The 21803-nt window shown below is 34.9% G+C and overlaps 1 long non-coding RNA gene across 1 annotated transcript; it reads right to left on the bottom strand.

Moving 5' to 3' along the window:
- Window positions 1-16554: 16554 nt before the first annotated feature.
- On the bottom strand, window positions 16555-21332 carry LOC131149436 (uncharacterized). Its single transcript, XR_009135219.1, has 2 exons — window positions 19621-21332; window positions 16555-17028 (listed from the first exon to the last, which is right to left on the bottom strand). It is a non-coding gene; the product is annotated as an uncharacterized LOC131149436 (long non-coding RNA).
- Between the last annotated feature and the right edge of the window lie 471 nt (window positions 21333-21803).

Genomic DNA, 21803 nt, shown 5'->3' with positions numbered 1-21803 from the left:
AAACACAAAGCCTCGTACGGAACCACAAAGCTCTGTCATTTGATATGTTGAATTCCTCACCCAGACCATCTCGCATCCTAGCCATTACCTCTGCCACATCATCACTCTAAGCTGCTTTAATCCTCTTGTATAGCGTAGACTGAACCACTAGAGTGGTAATGGCTGCCTGAGGACTTTCCTCTATTAATTCTTTGCTGAGCCTCTCCAAATCTATCAAAATTGAATGCAAAATCTCCATGGCTTCTAGTACTAATCCCATTGATTTCCTACTCAAATCATTAGCTACCACATTCACTTTCCCTAGGTGGTAACTAATGGTGTAGTCATAGTCTTTAATAAGCTCTAGTCACCTTCTTTGTCTCATATTTAGTTCCTTCTGAGTAAAGAAATACTTCAGGCTCTTGTGATCCATGAAAATCTTGCACTTTCCACCATATAGGTAATGCCTCCAGATCTTAAGAGCATATGCCACCATAGCAAGCTCTAAATCATGGACATGATAATTCCTCTCATACTTGTTAAGTTGTCTAGACGCATATGCAATAACCCTGCCATGCTACATCAACATGCATCCAAGTCCCTTTAGGAACGCATCACTGTATATCACAAATTCGTCCTCCCCTGACGGGATAGCTAATACCGAAGCTGAAACTAACTGCCGCTTTAGCTCCTAAAAACTCTACTCACAGTCGTCGGTGCAATCAAACTTCACATTTTTTTCTCATAAGTTGTGTTAACGAACCAGACAACCTGGAGAAGCCATCCACGAAGCGTCGGTAATAGTTTGCCAATCCTAGAAAACTCCTAACTTCTTTAACATTTCTCGGCCTTTCCCAATTCAGTATTGTATTTTACTCGGATCAACTAATACTCCCGCTTTAGAGATCACATGGCCGAGAAAGGTAACTTGCCTTAACCAAAACTTACACCTATTGAATTTTGTATACAATTTTCTTTCCCTTAATACCTACAACACCAGTCACAAATGATGCTCGTGCTCCTCAAAACTTCTCAAATAGAATAGTATATCATCAATGAACACAACGACAAAATTATCTAAGTATTGATGGAACACCCAATTCATTAATTCCATAAATATTGCAGGTGCATTAGCTAACCCAAACAGCATCACTAAGAACTCATAATGCCCATATCTGGTACAGAATGCGGTCTTCAATATATCTTCTGCTCTATCCTTCACCTGATGGTAACCCAACCGTAGGTCAATTTTAGAATAAACTTGGGTCCCCTGTAGCTGATCAAATAAATCATCGATCCTAGGGAGAGGATATTTATTCTTGACTTTCAGTTTATTTATCTCTCTAGAATCGATAAACATCCTCATGGTCCCGTCCTTATTTTTCACGAACAGAACTGACGCACCCCAAGGCGACACACTGGGCCTGATGAAACCTTTATCTAGCAATTTTTGTAACTGCTCTTTCAATTCTTTTAACTCCATTGGGGCCATACGATATGGTGCTTTAGATACTAGTGCAAATCCCGGCAACAGATCTACAGTAAACTCAATCCCTTTGTCTGGTGGTAAGCTAATAAATTCCTTCGGAAAGACATTTAGAAATTCTCTCACCACTTGTATATTAGCTTGTTTTAATTCTTCTTTTGGCAATTTTTTTATATATGCGATATATCCTTGGCACCCATCCCGTAGTAGTATCCTTACCTGAATAACTGACACCAGCTGTGGCGAGGCATGTACACGTGAACCCACAAATCTGTATTCTTGCTCGCTCGGGGGTCTAAAAATCACTACCTTCTGGTGACAATCTATACTTGTGTGATAAGTTGCTAGCCAATCCATGCCCAGTATCACATCAAATCCCTGTATATTTAGGACCACCAAATCGGCTAATAGAACTCTCTCCTCAATACTTACTGGAAAATTTTGAAACACTTTCCTGCATTTTACCACAGATCCCATTGGCGTACCCATGGAAAATTCTTCACATAACAACTATGTCTCCACCCCTGTTATTCTGATATATCCTGCTGATATAAAAGAGTGGGTAGCACCTGTATCAAATAAAACAATAATTTTATATGGTAAAGCAATAATGGTACCTATAACTACGTCTCCAGCTGTCTTAGCGTCACCTGGAGTCAACGCATAGACCCTCGCTGGCGCAGTATTCCTCAGCTAACCTCTGGGGGGCCCTTGATATCTACCTCGAAACGGTCTGGGAGTTGGTGCATAATTCAACGGCATGTGACACGATCGAAGCATATGGTCAGGCTTCCCGCAATGATAACAGACATTCTCTCCCAACCCGCACTCACCTAGGCGTCTCCGTCCACATTTGGTACAAATGGTGGGAGGCTGACCACCCTGAAATCCACCCTACTCTACCATCTATCTCTGATCTCTTCCAGATCTACCTCCTCTCCAAGGGCCTCGGCTGGGACCCGCCTGAAAGCTCGAGGGTGCGGTCCTCTTCTTTTGACTCTGTATCTTAGTCTCTTTCAACAAACTTTTCTCTGCTATAATAACTGTAATAACCCAAAAAAAAATAAAATAATTAATTAATTAATTAAAATTATTAATCAACTAATTAGTTAAGCATTATTAAATTAATGTACTAAATAAATAAGTAAAAATAAATGGTATAAAAAAATAATTAAAAGTAATTATTAATTAGTTAATTAATTAATTAAATATTATTAAATTAAGTAATTAAATTAATAAGTAAAATAAATAGTATGATAAGGAAAAAAAATTGAAATAAGAAATATATATATATATATATATATATATATAAGTTAAAGTTTAAATACATATATATATATTGGTTAAGTTAAAAGTAAGTTAAAAAAAAAAAAAAAAAGAAAAGAAACAAAACAAAAGAAGGAAGCCAGAGGCTTCCTGCAAATGCAGAAGCTTTCTGCTTCTTCTTCTCTCAGCTTCTCTCAGTGTCTCCTTTCACTCCTCCGTCCTCCTCCTCTCTCTCCTCAATTTCTTTAGCTTAACGAGCGCCGATCGGAAAATGGAAAGTACCGTTGGGTTCCTAGCTCCGCCACCGACATTTCTACTGGAGCAGATTTGTCGTGGGAACGGCTTAGGCACTGCTCCTGGGAAAAGGTATATTTTTCCTAATTTCTCAATTTCTGGTTAAATCTACTATTGAATCAACGATCAGGCACCACCACGGGGTCCTAATCGTCGTTGTCGTCATTTTGACGTAGGTAATTTTTCAATTGGGGTTTTTTAGACCCTACTCCAAAGTAAGAGTGGGATTTGGAAAATTTGAAAATTTGGCTAAATTTAAGGGTATATTTATTTATTGGGTATTTAAGGACCTAGAAAGTATTTAAATAATATTTTATTCAGGAATAATTTATTGGAGTTAGGAATTTTTGATTCAGGGTCCGGGTGAGCGCCGCAGGTATTTTTTGGAGTCCCTATTGGTGTAGTTCAAGAAATCAGGTAAGGGGAAAAATATATATTAAATCAGAATTTTTATGAATTAAAGAAAAAATAAATTGTGTTATATGTACGTGTATATGTTTCAGTATGGGTAAAATGCCAACTGTTTAAATTATATTTCTTTCGAATTTAGGGTTGTTTATTAGATATGTATATGCGAAAATGAACTGATGAAAGTGGAAAAATATTTTCAGGATAATTAAGTAAGAAATGAAAGGTATTTTCAGTATATAAACACTAAATGTTGGTTGACTTATTTTACAAGTAGTGTATGAATTTTATTGTTAAATTGTGTGGCATGAGAATCTGTGCAAATTATATGTTAAATGTATGAGATGCAGACTAAGTAAGTAAAACAATAAGAATAAAATATGATATGGACAATGTTGCCTGTGTATGTTAAATGCAACCATGTAAATGTAAGACAGCTGAAAGAGAGCTATGTTAGCAGATCTAGCACACTTCTGTGTAGACTAACTGATGACAGCTAAAAGGAGTTGTGTTAGCAGATTTAGCACGTTTCTACGTAGACTAACTGATGATGGCTAAAGACCAGCTGTAGTACGAAGTAATGAAATGAAATGTTATGTAATGAAATGACGATGAAATGGCAATGAAATGAAATGACAAAGATAAATGATGTAAATGGGAAAGAGTCACTTAAAGTGAAACGAAATGCAAAGTTAAGTTATGAACAAGAATGAATGTGCATGAATGTATAATGACAGAACATAATGATGTATTATGTATGTAGAAGTATGTATGTACGTAGAACATGTTACGATTGGGCGAGGCATACTCTTCGCCTGAGGGCTTGCTGAGTAAGGCGAGTGCACTAATAGCTGGCAGTAGCTGCATAACGCACTAGGGCAAAGGGAATCTACTTGTATGGGCGGGTAGAATTCCCTATCCTTGGGGTCTTTGCCGGTAAACTATTGTTGAATGTGTGAGTATGAGATTAATTTAACACTTTAGGGATTACTGAGTAAGGTGAGTGCTCTGGTATGTTTTAATTATGACCTTAGGGTTACCTCTGTATCAGAGTAGAGTGGTACTACTTGTATGGGCGGGTAATCACCCCTATCCTTAGGTAATCTCGTGGATTAAACATTTGTATGTGTTTGATTAGGATCAGAAAATGGTTTCAGGAAATTTTGTTAATGATTTGCAAATATTATAAAATGATATGTATAATCTCATGATGTCCACACGCTGAGTTTAATATATTGTTTCTTCCCTTACTGAGATGTGTCTCATCCGAATATGAAATTATCTTTTTCAGGATTTCCTCAAGATCAAGCTTGAGAGCTCGAGATTTTATAACATTTTTGGAAGATATAAGAAAAATGGTATATCTTTATGTTAATTTTGATATGTATATTTTATGTTTTATAATTTATGTTTTAAGTCAGTTATGAAAGGATAGTTGTGAAACATACTGGTATTAGTGAATAATGGTTTGGAGACATGCATATATTTGAATACTGGTGAATGATTAATTTATTATGGTTGGTAGTTAGAATTAGTAAACTCTGGTAGTATGTTATATGGAGATTATGGTTATGTTTTCCGCTGCGTATATTATGAGTTATGAATCATCAGGATATTATCAGGTATAACGCGCCGGACTCGAGTTTAAGGGTTCGGGGCTTTACAATAACCCTGACAACCAACTCTGAGAAATCCTGGATCCTCAGTACTACCACCTATCTGTAAATATCTCGCCTTAGATTCCTCTCAAACATTCTTGCCTTTTTCACTTCATTAGGGACAATATATAGGCAGAAATGCGAGAGCTCGAAAAATCTTGTAGCATACTGCTGGACAGTCATCGACCCCTAGGACAGACTCAGAAACTCCTGTACTCGAGCCTCTCTAACTAAGGCAGGATAGTATCTATTGAAGAACACATCCCTAAATCGTGCCCAGGTCATCGGCACCGGTATAGCCCTCTGCTCCTCCAATAGTCTGGTAGCTGTCCACCACCTCTCGGCCTCCCCCACCACTCTATATGTAGCATATAAGACTCTCTGTTCATCCATACAATTAAGTACTGTCAAGATCTTCTCCACTTCCTGCATCCAATTCTCTGCAATTGCAGGGTTAGCTACTCCAAAAAATACTAGCGGGTTCATCTTTATAAATTTCTCTATGGTACATCCCTGAGACAGCAATGGACCTCCCTGCTCTCTAGAACTCCATGCTATCTCAGTCATAACTTGTTGAGCTACACTACATAGCACAGCATCTGAATCTCCGCCGCCTGCGCCTGAAGGACCCACTCCATCATCTCCACTAGCGTGAGTGCTACTACCCCCTGGGTTCATCCGGCAAACACACTAAACATCATTTCAGAATCCTATTTCCCATTATACTTAACTTATTATATTCAACTAGAACTTCAAATCCTCTATTAATCATCCCTCATAATCTTAATCCCAAAATCCAATCCTGCAATTCGACTACACGACTCATTGATAGTTTACTATGGTTTTCCTGAAATCGTCACCCCAGGAACAACACAAAAACCACCACAAAATCATGTATCCAAATCACAGAACAAAACCTCAAATCCTTTTTTTTATATTCTGGTATTGTTTCCCGCTGCACTCTAGAGTCTACAAAACCTAGCAACCTAAGCTCTGATACCAAATTGTAACGACCTCAAAATTATATCATTATATATATATATATATATATATATAATCATACCTATGCAGCAGAAACATAAGTCATACATCCATATACACCATACAACACCAGAATTCAGTACATATAGAATATAGCCATAAAACATTTCCCTCCAGTATCATCTATGCCACAAATACAAAAATCTATCACAAACTCACCCTACAACCAGTGTAATATAGAAATCTCTATCTGCGAGCCTGAGCTGCTCGCCTAATTGGCTCACCTAAAAAATGTTAGAATAATAAGGTGAGTCGATGCTCAGTAAGTGGAAATATGCTATTACTAGTGTGTGGCGACTAAGTTACATATATACTTCAAATAACATCTAAGCTATAACAAAATGATAAGTTTGTAAAGCATATCTTACATTTTCCGCAGTCTAAAACATAACTATATCATCTGAATTTTTCTGCTTTTCATACTGCTAGTATCATACTATATTTATCAAATATTGTAAAATTGTATACATATACATAACTATGCTTTTATCCATAGAACTCTGTATGTCATGATTTAACCCCTTATGACAGGGTTGTGCGGCCCATAGGTGGGACTTAACCTGGTTGGCCCTCCAAGAAAGTCACTATACTTTACTCTACCTCAACCTGGCCAAATTGCATACTCTTTTAGGGCCAGGACTGACTGCTACCTCGTCAAACTAGCCCTCTCAACCTAACGAACTAGGGAGTTGCATACTCTCCAAGCACAGTTGACGGTACCCACACACTATATGAGTATGTGGTTGTACTCTATCTGTATTAGCAACGGTACTGTGCTCTATATTCTGTATCTGAATCTGTATCTGACTGTAATCTTTTCACACGGATCTGATACTATATATATATATACTCTTTTACTGTTTTTATCATGTTTCCAAAATAACCATAACACTATTAATTTGTACTGTAAATATTGCAATATTTGTAGCATCTTGATGCTAATAACTGTATAATCTGTCTGTATAATTTATTTGTATACTCTGAGTGTTATGACATTTAGGAAAAGATAGCTTTCTATATACTCTGTATATACTGATCGAAATAAACAGATGTATACTGCTATATATATATATATATATATATATATATATATATCTGTGTAATCTTTTGAATAAAACTGTATATGTATACGTATTCTGCCTGTATAAAATCTGTAAATATCTAACCACATCTCCATAACTTATTATACTGAAAAACTATATAAAAACTCCATATCAGATAATATCTACTCAGACTACACATACTTTAAAAACTCATATTCTGTATAATAACTGGTATACATATATATATATATATATATATATTACATTTCTGCTGTAAATAATAATATGGTAAAAGCGTATAATTTATGCTAAAAACTTACTAGAATTACCTATCATAGCATATTTCCCTTATCTATTTTTCGAAAAGCCTTCACTGAACTCTGACCTTGCACCTACAGGGTTCTCCACTCAAAACCTTGAAAACGACATCTCCCAGAATAAAACATTAGTATTTTCCTGCATACAACATTTCCTATAACTGTAGGGAAAGCATATTCTAAATAAAACACCTTTCCCTGAGTTTGGGATGAATTCCAAACTAATTCCACCAATGATCAGCCCTAGCAGACTTGTAAAGAACTTCGTCAAGAGCATCGTGGTGGTCTTGAATCTTCAATCCAATGAGCAATAGACCCTAAATTGAAAAGAGAAGGGGTGGAAGACGTTTTATAGAGAGAGAGAGAGAGATAGAGAAAGAGAGAGAGGTTTTCTTGCACTGGAATTCTGTTAAAAAACAACATTTTTACTATTTATAGAGCCGCATTCATCGACGAAACACGTCATCTCATTGACGAGTCTTTAAGGAATTTCGTCGACGAACTTCCTCCTTTTTCGACGAATTTCAGACTGCCCCAAAACCTCTCTCGGTATTTTCTCGTCGACGAAATCTGTCGTCGTCGACGAGCTCCTCTTATATTATCGTCGACGAATCCCCTATGTTCATCAATGAGATGCTGAAAAAAAATTCCTCGGGTTATTACATCCAACCCTCAATGCATGCAAAGGATGATCCTATTTCAAGAGCTCAGTGCAGGTAAGAACCATTGGATTTTTCATAATCAAAACGAGAAGGAATCATAAAGTCAACGTTAACCTTTCCTGTGGACATTTTGGAGGAATGACATCTTTTGGATTTACGTGGAGACAAATGTCCCATTAAAGGAGATGTTTTTTCATTCGTTTATAGTCCCAAGTTAGCATGCTATCTCATCCCTTGAACTTATTAACCAATCAACAATGATATTTATGGTTAAAAGAACATATTGAATTTATCCTTTGAATTTCTCATATTGGCTTAATTCTCTAAAGTCCTCAATTTAGTAAATGTGTATACTATGGTTTGACATCTATCCACTAATCCTAACATCTAAGAAAGAAATATTCTAAAAATTATGTAATTCTTTTTGGTACCCATTCTTCCTTGGGTCCTAAGGGATTTGTTTTCTTAACAACCCATACCATCTTTATTTCTTTGCCTTTAGCACCTCGAAATGGGCAAGTGTAACGAATGTGTCCTTTCTTTTCACAATATAAGTAATTTTTATCTGTATATGAAATATTTGGCTTATAATCCCTATTTTTACTTGATGAAGCATAAAAATTATTATGACCATAGGACTTATAGGATGAACTAAAACCCTTTTTGAAAAGTTATTTCTTTTAGCTCCTAAGGATTTATTGAAGTTATCTTTTTGACTTGTAAATTTTGAGATTATTCCAATATACTCTTCAATTTTTCTTTCCAAGCTAGGGATTTTCAAATCCTTCTCTTTTTTCCTTTTTGACATCTTTATTAGAATCTTATGAACTTTAAATAATTCCTTTTGTAGTTCCTCATAAGATGACATGCTTTCATCATAAGAATTATCATATGGTTCATCACATGATTCTTTACAAGATTTATCATATAATTCATCACAAGATCATTACACGAATCATTAAATGAGGTAGAAGGAGAAACATGTACTTCTTCATTGGCTAATGCTATCAAGCAACAATTTGATATTTTTTCATCACTTGAATTCGAGTCATCCACAGTGATAGCCTTCTTCGCTTCGGTTCCTTCATATGTATTTTCTAATTAAATTCATTCATATCTAAAGCACAATATAAAATATTCATGGCATTAAAATTGATTTGCATTAAAGTAATGTTGTTTTCATCCAATTCATTTTCTAGTTTGGAAAATTCTTTATTATTAAAAACTTTCATAGGAACATAGTTCCTTTGAACAATCACTTTTCAAGCCCTCCAATCCATTGTTTGAATAAAAATGCCTATTCTTTTTTTCCAAGAGGTGTAATTTACACCACAAATCATTGGATGCTTTGTAAACGATTGCCCCTCACAAAATGGGGATATACCAATATGAGTCATGTGATCTTTATACAAAAATGATTAAGCTTATTGTAACCGATCTTTGATACCAATTGTTAGAAATGGTGTAGTCCCAAGAGGGGGGTGAATTGGCTACTAAAAAATTTATGCAAATAATTTAACAATTATACTCACAATTTTAGCACGTGATCAAACTATTCAAATGCAATCAATATTCACAATAAGTATAAACAAATATAAGTATGCTTAATTTAAAGAGATTAGGGAAGAAAGAATAAAAACCCTTATTTTTATAAGGTTTGGCAATCCCAACCTACGTCCTTGCCTCAAGAAAATCACTTGAGGATTTCACTATCCGCTCCTTCAATAAGCGGAGCTACCTCTCTCCTTCACTCAGCGGGGATGCCTTTACAAACTCTCCTTAACCAGGTGAAGATGCCTTTACAATCCCTTCTTAACTAGGTAGATATGTCTCTTCAAGCAATTTACCCTTGCTTGACACGATTCATACCCAAACCATTGTTGTACAATGAAGAGTCAAAAGTGTACATTGAGTGCTCCTTAATTGATTGAATAAGTACAATAAGAATACCACATTAATACACTCTCAAAAGATTACGAATGAAGCTCAAGGAGTATCTAGAAAGGTGAGCACTTGAAAGATAAACAAGGAATTTGCAAAGTTCTTGAAAAGATTTTTCAAAAAAGGATAAAAAACTTTGGATGTGTGTAATAGATGTATATATCATTCCTTCCCTTGCTAAAATAAGTTAGAAGCCTTGTATTTATAGGCAAGATGGTTTACTAGCTATTATATGGCCGTTGAACTTTGAAAATAATTAATTATTTTGAAAGCAATCCATTTTATGGCGTTGCGGTACTTCTACTGTGATTTTCGATCAACCAGATTGCTAGTTCAGTTGCCCGAGTTTTCGAGTAATTTTAGCCTCGAACGCCCTTTAGTATTTTAGGCATAATGTTTGCTAGAGAACTCCAAATAGGGAGATCTTGATATCAAAAGTAAGATAAGAAAAAATCCCACAACTTTGATGTTGAAAATTTTGGAAGATAAAAAGTTATGATTGAGAAAATTGCTCATCAATGCAGCGGCAGAAAAAAAAAAAAAAAAAAAAAAAAAGGGATTTGGAAAATCTTGTTTTGGAGTTTTTCATTCCAAAAATGATTTTAACACTTTGAAATAATTTTTACACATTTATAAAATAATTTTCAATGAAATATAGAGTGCTTAGGGTCTAACTAAGGTCACCTATGAGCTTCTTCACATAATCAATGATAGTGTACTCACATAGATCCTATTTGCAAAATACATAAGATAAATTATTTTAATTTCTTCAAGCTTGGACTTCATGTGCTCCACAATCATAGTCATAGTCTTCAAGCTTGGTCTTAATATGTTCTATGTTTATAGCCAAATAACTTTGTCTTGTGTACTTCATGGCTTTCCAATTTGCATATGTTATTGTGCTTAATATTTTAATACCTGTGTACACACTTAGTAATTAGATGCCTTGGTTTGTTATAATCAAAACATGATGAAACCTAGAAAAGCCAATAAGACCAAGGGAGAGAAGCAAGGTGCAGCTATGGAGGGCGAATTATCGACGGTTTCAGTCGAGGCAAGTCACGGATTTTCGAATCCGAGATCAGTAGATTGGGCTAATTGGAGGGATTTCCTTTGGGGGATTTCTATAGAAGTGTTTTAGATCAACAATAGGTCTTTTGTATGCATTATATTGTTATATAAACATTATTATGTAACCCTAGAATGGATTAAGCTTCAAGTAAGCTTCAAAGCTTGTAAGCCTCATCATTGACAGTGAAAATAGTTGCTATTCCCGTGGACATAGGCAAATTTCCGAACCACGTAAATTCTTGTGTTTTAATTGTTTCCTTAATTGATTCTCATTGTTGAGTGATTGCTAGGTTTGTATAGTTCATCATCGAGTGCTTGCTTGCTTGTTCCAATGATTGTTCGTGAGAGTTTGTGTGAGGTCTTCCGTTGTGCACATTCAATGCCGAAAATTGATTTTTGAAGGCTAATTGTTGAAAACAACAATTGGTATCACACTTGGGAAATTGTTGGCTTGGTGAACAACAAAGATTATGAGTCATATATTGAAATTATGGGAAATGGTAATTAAACATACAGTAAGATTAGAAATGAAGATTTTAGAAAATAGAAGTTATTTATCTTTTAAGAACTTTAATGGAAAAGTTTAGGGCAAAGAAGAAGGACTTGCATATGATTTTTACTGATGTAAGAAAGCTTATGATCGAATACCTAGCGAAGTGCGTTGGCGGGTTTAAGAAAAAAAGGAGTGACTCACTTCTAAAAATGAGTAGTACTATAACTATCCCAAGTATAGGAGTTACGTTGTGTAATAATTAGCCCAAATAGACCAGATCGTTTCCTCAGGGAATGCAGATTAGTTTTAAACTAGCACAAAACAATAAAAAGAAAATATGAAAATAATTTTACTGAACATGGTTCAGATTCAAAATCTTGGGGGTTTTGAAAATTGTGGTGAAATTGAAAAGATGTGAGACCTAAACTATGAACCTAACACACATAAAGTAAATGACAAGAAACGAATAATAGTAACAAATGACGGGAAAATCAACACAACTAATATTTCCATCCAATGGTTCATTCAACTAATAAAATGACTAAGGAAATTAACCAACTAAACAACTTGATATCTAAACATTTGAATAGTGACCCAAGATGAGAATTTCATTAATTCAACAAAAACACAAAAACATTCAATAGCAAACTAAACTCAACACAATAATAATCTAAACAAAAAATAAACCTAACAAGATCTTAAATCACAAATAACCCAATCCAAGTTCATTAATCTAATAAGGAACCATTCAATAATGAGATAAACTCAACCTAATAATAACTTAAATAAAAAAACGAAGCATATAAGATCTTAACAAAAATGATTTAATCCAAAAATAAACTTAAACAAAATGTTGAAGAAATAACACTTGAGCAAGCAAAACCATTAAATAAAGAAAGTCAAACAAGATCTTAAACAAATTAAAATAAACTAAACTTAATAATGGCTTAATTAAAAGTAACTCCCAACAATAACTTCAATAAAATTAACTAGATTTTAAACCAAAGTAAAGTTCCAACAAAATATTTAAATTGAAATTAAAGTAAAATAATTAAAAGCAAAGGTTCAACAATTTTAAAATAACATTAAATGAAATAAAACAAGTAAATGAAAGCAATGGAAAAAGCGAGAGTAATGGAGAGTGAGATGAGAGAAGGAGATGGAATGGTCGTGGAGTTAAGGAGTCCTCCACCAGCAGTGGCGCAGCTCCCAATCCCCAAGACCCCCTTGCGGCTCTTTCACCAAAGCACTCCCAGCAAAACCTAAAAAAAAAACTTATTAAAACCCTAGCCTTTTTTTACACCCCCCCCCCTTTTTTTTTACTTTCCTTTAGTCTAATGGCAACACCACCTTTTTGCATTCCTTTACTACCCCCAGTAGCTCCCTTCAACGCCTCACAACAAGCCCAGCAAAAACACAAAAGCTGCCTTCTTAATTTGCATGGTCGGGTCACATCAAGATTGTTGGTCTTACAAGGCTTAACATCTTATTTTGATACTAACAAACAAGTGGAACTTAACATATTTGGTTGAGTGATGTTATTTCAAATCTCACATATGTGAAAGTAAGGTCAAGTGCTCACAAGGATCAATTGAAATTAATATTCCAAAGGAACATGATCATATGAAGCTTAAAGAATACTTAAAGGCATGGATGATATATTAAAGTTTGACGACTATGAGAGGATGAACTTGATATTAAAGAGAACTCAATGAAAAGCTCAAAGTATCTTAAAGCTTGAAGACGAGAAGAAGACCAAAGCATGAAGACTTAAGTGTTTAAGAATGACAAATGGATTAGAAGTCTTTATGTAAGTTCTTTAATATTTAAATATCTTTTGAAATATTATTGAAGCTCTTTAGGGGAAATACATAGACTTAGAGACCTATTTTAGAATCCCAGAAAATGTTTTATGAAAGACCAAAATAAGAGAGCAAAATTAAATTTGAAAACCAAAAATGAAAAATCAGAATAAGGACTGGGCAGCCGACTGACCATAAATACTTTGGGTTTAGTCAGTCGACTAATAGAAAAACTACAGCAAAGTTAACTACCCAGTCGACTGACTTGATGAACTGAAAACACCCAGCCGACTAACAGTGCCCACCTGACTGACCCATTTTGAATTGTGTCATGCCAGCCGATTGACAATTTCCTGATTTATCAGCCACTTTTCCAGTCTGTTAGACCAAATAGTTAAAGGTCTTTCATTTCTACTATGTTTTGATGTTATCAACCCATTAGCTGCTCTCAAGGTCATTAACGTTTCTCTAAGATATGTTTCTGGTATACAGAATGGCATCTGAACCAACAAACAGTCAAAACAACTCATGTCATGACCAGAAGCACAAGTCTCTCAAAGCATTCATGAACAATACAACAAATGTACAAAAGTCATTTGAAAAATGAGTGTCTAAAATAAGAGAGATATCATCTTGTAAATATCTTGTACATAAAGTGAAACTCAATACTAAGAGCAAGAAAGGGGCATATCACACACACACAACAACATACTAGTAAAGTCATTTTTAAGTATATAAAGAAACCCCCAAACGGACAAGAACCTTTTTAGAAACTTAAAATACAAAATTTTAAGAAGGAGGATCTCATCGACGAACACAGGGCTTCATCGACGAGTTTATTACAAAATTTGTTGACGAACACAGGGTTCTCGTTGACTAAAAGATACCAAGGGGCATTTGAATTCAAAACCACAAACTCATCGACGAAAACAGTGCATCGTCGACGAATTACATGAACGACTCGTCGATGAACTCAAGGTCTCGTTGACAAAAATATACCGAGAGGTACCTGAATTCAGAACCAACAACTTGTCGACGAACACAGGGCTTCATCGACGAAATTGTTGAAGAGCTCATCAACGAACACAGGGCTTTGTCGACGAACTTCGGGTAGCAACGAACATTAAATGCTGCGAACGACTATTTTTGAATCTTGTCTTACATTCATAAATGCCCAACGGCTCTCCAGCGTTGCTCTTGCCCATTTAATGTATAAATAGGAGTAAATGGCATTTTACTTAAAACCTAGAGAAATCATATTGAAAGAAGAACATTCATTGGTGTTGTCATCTCTAGGGTTTACTCACAAACTCACTTGCCCTCTTCTTGCTACTCTTAGTCTTGCATTCACTCTATTGACAGAGGATTTTAAGTAAGGACTTTATTGGTTTAACTACCTCAAGGGAGTATTCAAGCTTACATTTAATCTTCATCTACCTTTTTGTAAACAAAGGCTCTTTGTGAGCTGTTTTTGGGTGTCTCTAAGTGAGCACCTTGTTGAAGCTCTTTGTGAGCTGGTGTGTATTGGATTCTCCGCCCAAAGGAGGATTTTAGTGGATTTTGGGAATCCTTGAGTTGGTCGTAAGGCGTGGACGTAGGTGGGGTGCCAAATCATGTAAATATCAATGTGTTAAGCTTTTCTTCTCTCTTATCTCATTTATATTGTTATTGTAATTTTCTACATTTCCTTTTACACAACAATTTTATGCACTTGCTCTTGGTAAGATTTCTGTGTTTGTAGAAAGTAAGCACATCACTGAAGAAAGTCTATTCAACCCCCCTCTAGACATACTACCAGGCCAACATAGTCGATTGACCCTGTCGAAATACACTACCTAGTCGCTTGGTTAGTTGACTGACTCCACGGGTTTTGATTTTTTAAATTCCAATGGGAAAATTTCAAATTTTGGTTTTTCAAATATAAACATTATAAAAACTTGGTGGACACTCCAAGTTACTTGGGGAACAAGGAAACTAATCCTAAAATACCTATAAATACTCCTTTAATCCCAAGAATTCAAATACACAAGCAATCACACAACATACTATTTTCAATCCCTCTTAAAGTTTCATATTGCTTATACTCTTGCTGGAGGGAAATCATCTAAATTGCTAAAACACCAACCTAAGGTTCTCATACTGAGTTTTCTTAAATCACAAAGGAACCCTTGGTGAATTCTACACTTAAGCTTTAATTCTATTTATTATTGGTATTTAAATTATTGAAGTACCTAGAGCTGAAATTGTACTAATCTACTTTGTTTTGAGAGTGCTTTTGTATGTAGTGTTTTCTTCATATCTTGTGTAGTTCTTGGACGATTCGAAGTGCTCGAATCATTGACTAAGTGAGGAGATATCGCTTAGAGAAGTTCTGCTCTATCTTAATTAAAGGAGTGACCAAACGAGGGTATATCATTTGGAGAGGTGGACTCTAACCTACTGAAGGAGTGTGTAAATGGTGTTGTTCCGTCTGGCAAAGGAACTGGTTTTTGTGAATCCTTTGTTGGTTTGCCAAAGGTGAGAACGTAGGCTAGGTATAAGCCGAACCACATAAAAATCTCGATCTTACTCTCTCTTTTCCTTACTATTTATTTTCATCACATATAAATTACGTGGATGATTTAATTTTTAATCATATATACTACGTATATTTAGAAATTAAGTAAACTTAAAGTCTAATTTTGATTTGGGTTCCGGAAACCGAAAAGGAGTACGTTGGTTAAACCATACTTTGCGGAAACCATAAGGAAGTACGTTAATTGGTTAACACCCAAAAATAAATTAACTAAGAGTTTATTTGAATTCTGAATTTTGGGAAGAGTGAATATTTTTTTGAAAATCACTTTGAGAAATCTAATTCATTATCAAAATGATTGCATTAACTACAGGGCTGCAAACAAACAAAAGCTGAAATCTTTTACCTTATATCTTAGTTTGGATATTGTGTTTGATTGGATAATTGGTTTGGTTGATTGATTGGTTACTTAATTGTTTAAGCAATAGTGTTATGGATTGTATAAAAAAAACTAAGTTCTTGTGTGGTTGATAAATTAAACAAACAAGTCAAGAATTAATTAAAAGAAATAAAAGAGGTTAAGAAGTCTAAAAAGGAATTAAGAGAAAAATTTTTTAAATCCAATTCACCCCCTTCTTGGGACTACATCTTAGTTTTCAAAGACCCAACCCACTTTATTTATTTTATTTTATTTTATTTTCTTGTTTCTTCTTTTTTCTTTTTTTGTTTTCTAGTGCACAAGCCCAATTTCGACCTTCCTATAGTCAGTAAATCTCAAAATTCTAAACATGAAAGTTGTATAGAATTTTCTCGGCTTTCCATAGCATTTTAAATTATCACGATCGGAGGTCGGACGAGAAAGTTACGCTCATACTATGAAGTAGTGTCGAAAACGGCCTCTCTTTGCGTGCATGGCTTAGCTTCCGAAAATTATCCTTTAAATGCCCATGAAAATCTCGGATGCTCACGGTCTTGATTTAGACTCCGCCTCACATACACGACACCTCTTTATGCTCACAACCTGCATACATCTTTAATGTCCAAAAATTGTCCTGCAATAATAGAACATAAATGACCATAAATTTATGACAAAAATAGACGATTTATCTCAAGATTATCAAGTGAGCTCAACATTAAAATATTAGACATAATTAGGCATTTAATTAAAATTATAATCATCAATGCATGAATTTAAAAACTTAATTACGCATCTTTGACACCTAATCACACCCCCCAACTAACGTTTTGCTAGTCCTTAGCAACTAACGTGAATGCATTCAAACCAGAGGAATAGCAACTAAAATTCCAATACTTATGAAAATTACATGCCATGAAATATGCTTAATGAGTTTAGGAACACAGGATATAGATTAACCCAAATTACGTCTCAACTGAAAGATTTATACACCATTTAGTAAAACAACCAAGATAATGGAGTGTAACAAAGTTCACGTGTACAAGAAATGATCAAAATTCTAAGATTGACCATCAGCAAACATTAACGGTTTCAAACACACCAATTAATCTGAGACAACCACATGGTCTTACTCTAATTCAAAATCATTATATTGGCGGCTTTCACACTATCACACTTTAAAAGGTATCCACTTTCTTAATTAGTTAGGACGCCGGTAGTAGGTAGCCATTTGCAGTACACGAATGTACAAAGGTGGCTTTCACGCTACTACACTATAAAAGGTACCAACTTTTTGTTTAGTTAGGACCCCGGTAATAGGTAGTCCTTTTCAATACACAATTGTTCCCCTCTTTTTATTCCCTTTTTTCTTTTATTTTATTATTTTCTGTTTTTTTCTTCTTTTTATTTCAATTAATCCCTAGCTTGTTTCTTGTTTTCATTTGCTTCAATTTTTCTTCTTCTTTTTCTTCTAAGCCATTAGGATATGGTTCATTAAAGTCCTAAACAAATGAAGTGAATGTCAACTAGAAATTATCTAAGGTAGTCTTTCTAAGTCTTCTAACCTGTGTAGTGTATGTAGCTAGACTCTCAACATCCTTCCCTTGGTTATAATTAAATGAAATGGAAAAAACTCTCTTTTGATTTAAACTCTTATTTGCACTATATCCTACATGTTCCATGTCCTCAAAAAGAAAGAAAAAAGAAATTGGGCATGTAACGTTCACAAATAAGGAATTCAACATGTTCTGAGCTCAATACTAGTATTTCCCAAAAGGTGGACCTAACTAACATGCAAACATCACTTGCAATTTTCACATTGAAATTCTATTATATGGAAGCACACAATTGCACATACAAATTCTCTCCCCCCTAACTAAAATATAGGATTGTCCTTAATGTTTGAAAAGAGAAGCAAAAGAATGATAATGAGGGAAGTAGGAGAGTACCTAGGTAGAGCAATAGGGGCAAAGAAAAACTAAAACGATAGGAAAATGTACCTGCTAATAAACTAAAATAAGACAAAATAAAATAAAATGAAAAACAAAGGAAAGAAAAATATTATAGTATGTATGATGGAGGCTTGGGAGGAATTTCATCCGATGGGCACAGGTTTATAAATTGAACTGGCGAGTCTTCAAATTTGACTCGCCACAATGAATCGGTCTTGTTGCCTACACGAAAGTTAGCCTTAAATAAATCAATGCGTTCTAAGGTACCAGACAAAACATGTGCAGACTATCTTCCTTGTTTTAATAAGAAATGATCTTTATTCATTATATTTTCTAGGAAATTCAATTCTTTAAGAACTGTCGTAATAGTTACCTTCAATTCTTCAGAAACATCAACATTAGAATTTTTACCTGGTTTCTTGAAATTTAAGCTCTCACCATTCTGCTCACCCTCTTTATTGGGGGAACCCATCACCTTACCACTGTAGGGATTTGTTTCAGCATTACACTCATTAACATTTACTCTAATAGGGAGAGACGGTTCCACAATTGCCAATATCTGAGAATAAGGTACCACAGGTTGGTACTCCTTATTAGTCTTGGCCTCCACATTAACTGACTTCTTAAATTCTGGGCTCCCTTCCTCTGATTCTTCTTTGGCTTCATCTGTCTCAGTTGTAACTTTAGGTGTCAGGACAAGAATTTGTTTGCTGATGAGTATCTCAGGTTGGAAAACTTCTTTTTCATTTCTCGAAGTAATAACGGCCTCTATTGTCTCAAGAGAATCCTCTGAGACATTATGTACTTGTTGCTGGTATTCTTGAGGATTAGGCTGAGTTTGTGCTGAAAATTTTCATTTTTCTAAGATATTCAATTGCGTGATCATCACATTAATAGTGCCCCGTAATTCATTTATGGTCTGAGTATATTGCTGAAGTGTATCCTCAAGAGACTTCTCCGGTGGAGCAGGTGCTACAGTAGATTGAAATTTTGAAGGTGCATAACTCTGATAGATCTACTGTGGCGGATACTAAGGCGGAGAAGCATCTGGATAATATGTTGGCTCATATTTATCTCCACCACTGATTGTGCTGAGAGGTTGTACTGCCATTGGTTCTTGATCGTATCGTGTATTCCATTGTTGGGCACTTTCGGCTAAGTAATCAATGAATGATAGCGCCTGATCCGGTTCCTTACTGAAAAGTTCTCCATTGCACATAGTCTAGACAAATTGTTTGCAATCAGGAGTAAGAGCTGTATAGAAATAATTTACTAACCTCCATGATTCAAACCCGTGATATGGACAAATCTTTATCAGATCCTTGAACCTCTCCCAGCAAGCCCGAAAAGTCTCGTCACCCTTCTGCATAAATTGAATGATTTGTTCCTGCAAAAATTGAATTCTCTATGAGGGACAAAACTTATGCAGAAATTCATGTTCCATATCAGCCCAATTGGAGACAGAATGAGGCATCAAAGAATTAAACCACAACTTCGCTCTATCCTTCAAAGAAGAAGTAATAAATGAAGTCTAGTAAATTCATCAGTTCTATCTCTAGGAAAACAATTATTGCAAGTCAACTCAAACTCTGTCGGATGCTGATAAGGACACTCAGATTTTGTCCCGTAGAACTGAGGTATCAATGATGTCCTCCCACGTTGAGTCATCAAATTAAGTGTGCTATCAGATAAAACAGTGTAAGATGGTGCAATGGTGCATGTAGGCTGCAAAAAATCTATAAGACTGTGTGGTACAGGTGCAGCCATACTTTCTCCAAAACTTGTTTTCTTTATTTTTTTTTATTTTTTTATTAGAAAAATTAAAATAACAGGAAAAACACTAGTTTGAAACTAATTCTGATATTCACCGACAATGGCTCCAAAAACTTGACTCACTTCTAAAAATGAGTAGCACTATGGCTATCTCAAGTATAGGAGTTACGTTGTGTAATAATTAGTCCAAATATACTAGATCGTCTCCTCAAGGAATGTAGATTAGTTTTAAACTAGTGCAAAACAGTAAAAAGAAAATATGAAAACAATTTTACTAAACATAGTTCAAATTCGAAATCTTGGGGGTTTTGAAAATTGTGGTGAAATTGAAAAGACGTGAGACCTAAACTATGAACCTAACACACATAAAGTAAATGACGAGAAATGAATAACAGTAACAAATGACGGGAAAATCAACACAACTAATATTTTGATCCAATGGTTCATTCAACTAATAAAATGACTATAAGGAAATTAACCAACTAAACAACTCGATATCTAAACATTTGAATAGTGACCCAAGATGAGAATTTCATTAATTTAACAAAAACACAAAAACATTCAATAGCAAACTAAACTCAACACAATAATAATCTAAACAAAAAATAAACCAAACAAGATCTTAAATCACAAATAACCCAATCCAAGTTCATTAATCTCAACCTAATAATAACTTAAATAAAAATTCAAGAGATAAGTTCTTAACGAAAATGATTTAATCCAAAAAAAACTTAAACAAAATGTTGAAGAAATAACACTTGACCAAGCAAAAGCATTAAATAAAGAAAGCCAAATAAGATCTTAAAAAAATTAAAATAAACTAAACTTAATAACGACTTAATTAAAAGTAACTCCCAACAATGACTTCAATAAAATTAACTAGATTTTAAACCAAAGCAAAGTTCCAACAAAATATTAAATTAACATTAAAGTAAAATAATTAAAAGCAAAGGTTCAACAAGAATTTTAAAATAACATTAAATGAAATAAAACAAGTAAATGAAAGCAATGGAAAAAGAGAGAGTAATGGAGAATGAGATGAGAGAAGGAGATGGAATGGCCGTGGAGTTGAGGAGTCCTCCATCAGCAGCGGCGCAGCTCCCAATCCCCAAGACCCCCCTACTGCTCCATCACCAAAGCACTCCCAGGAAAACCTAAAAAAACTTATTAAAACCCTAGCCTTTTATTACCCTTTTTTTTTTTACTTTCCTTTAGCCTACTGCCAGCACAACCTTTTTGCATTCCTTTGCTGCCCCCAGCAGCTCCCTTTAGAGCCCCACAACAAGCCCAGCAAAACACACGGGTTGCCTTTTTAATTTGCATGGCTGGGTCACATCAAGACCTAGCCCACTTTATTTATTTTATTTTCTTTTCTTTTCTTGTTTTTTTTTTTTTTTTTTTTTTTTTTCAGCGCACAAGTCCGATTTCGATCTTCCTACAGTTCATAGCTCTCAAAATTACAAACATGAAAGTTGTAGATAATTTTTTCGGCTTTCCACAACATTTTGAATTATCTCGATCGGAGTTCGGATGAGAATGTTACGCCCAGATTACGAAATAGTGTCGAAAATGGCCTCTCTTTGCGTGCATGACTTGGCTTCTGAAAATTATCTTTTAAATGTCCATGAAAATCTCGGATGCTCACGGTCTTGATTTGGACTCTGCCTCACGTACACGGCACCTCTTC

This window comes from Malania oleifera, chromosome 2, assembly GCF_029873635.1.
Source record: "Malania oleifera isolate guangnan ecotype guangnan chromosome 2, ASM2987363v1, whole genome shotgun sequence".
Taxonomy (NCBI): domain Eukaryota; kingdom Viridiplantae; phylum Streptophyta; class Magnoliopsida; order Santalales; family Ximeniaceae; genus Malania; species Malania oleifera.
This window is presented reverse-complemented; position numbering and strand designations above follow the sequence as displayed.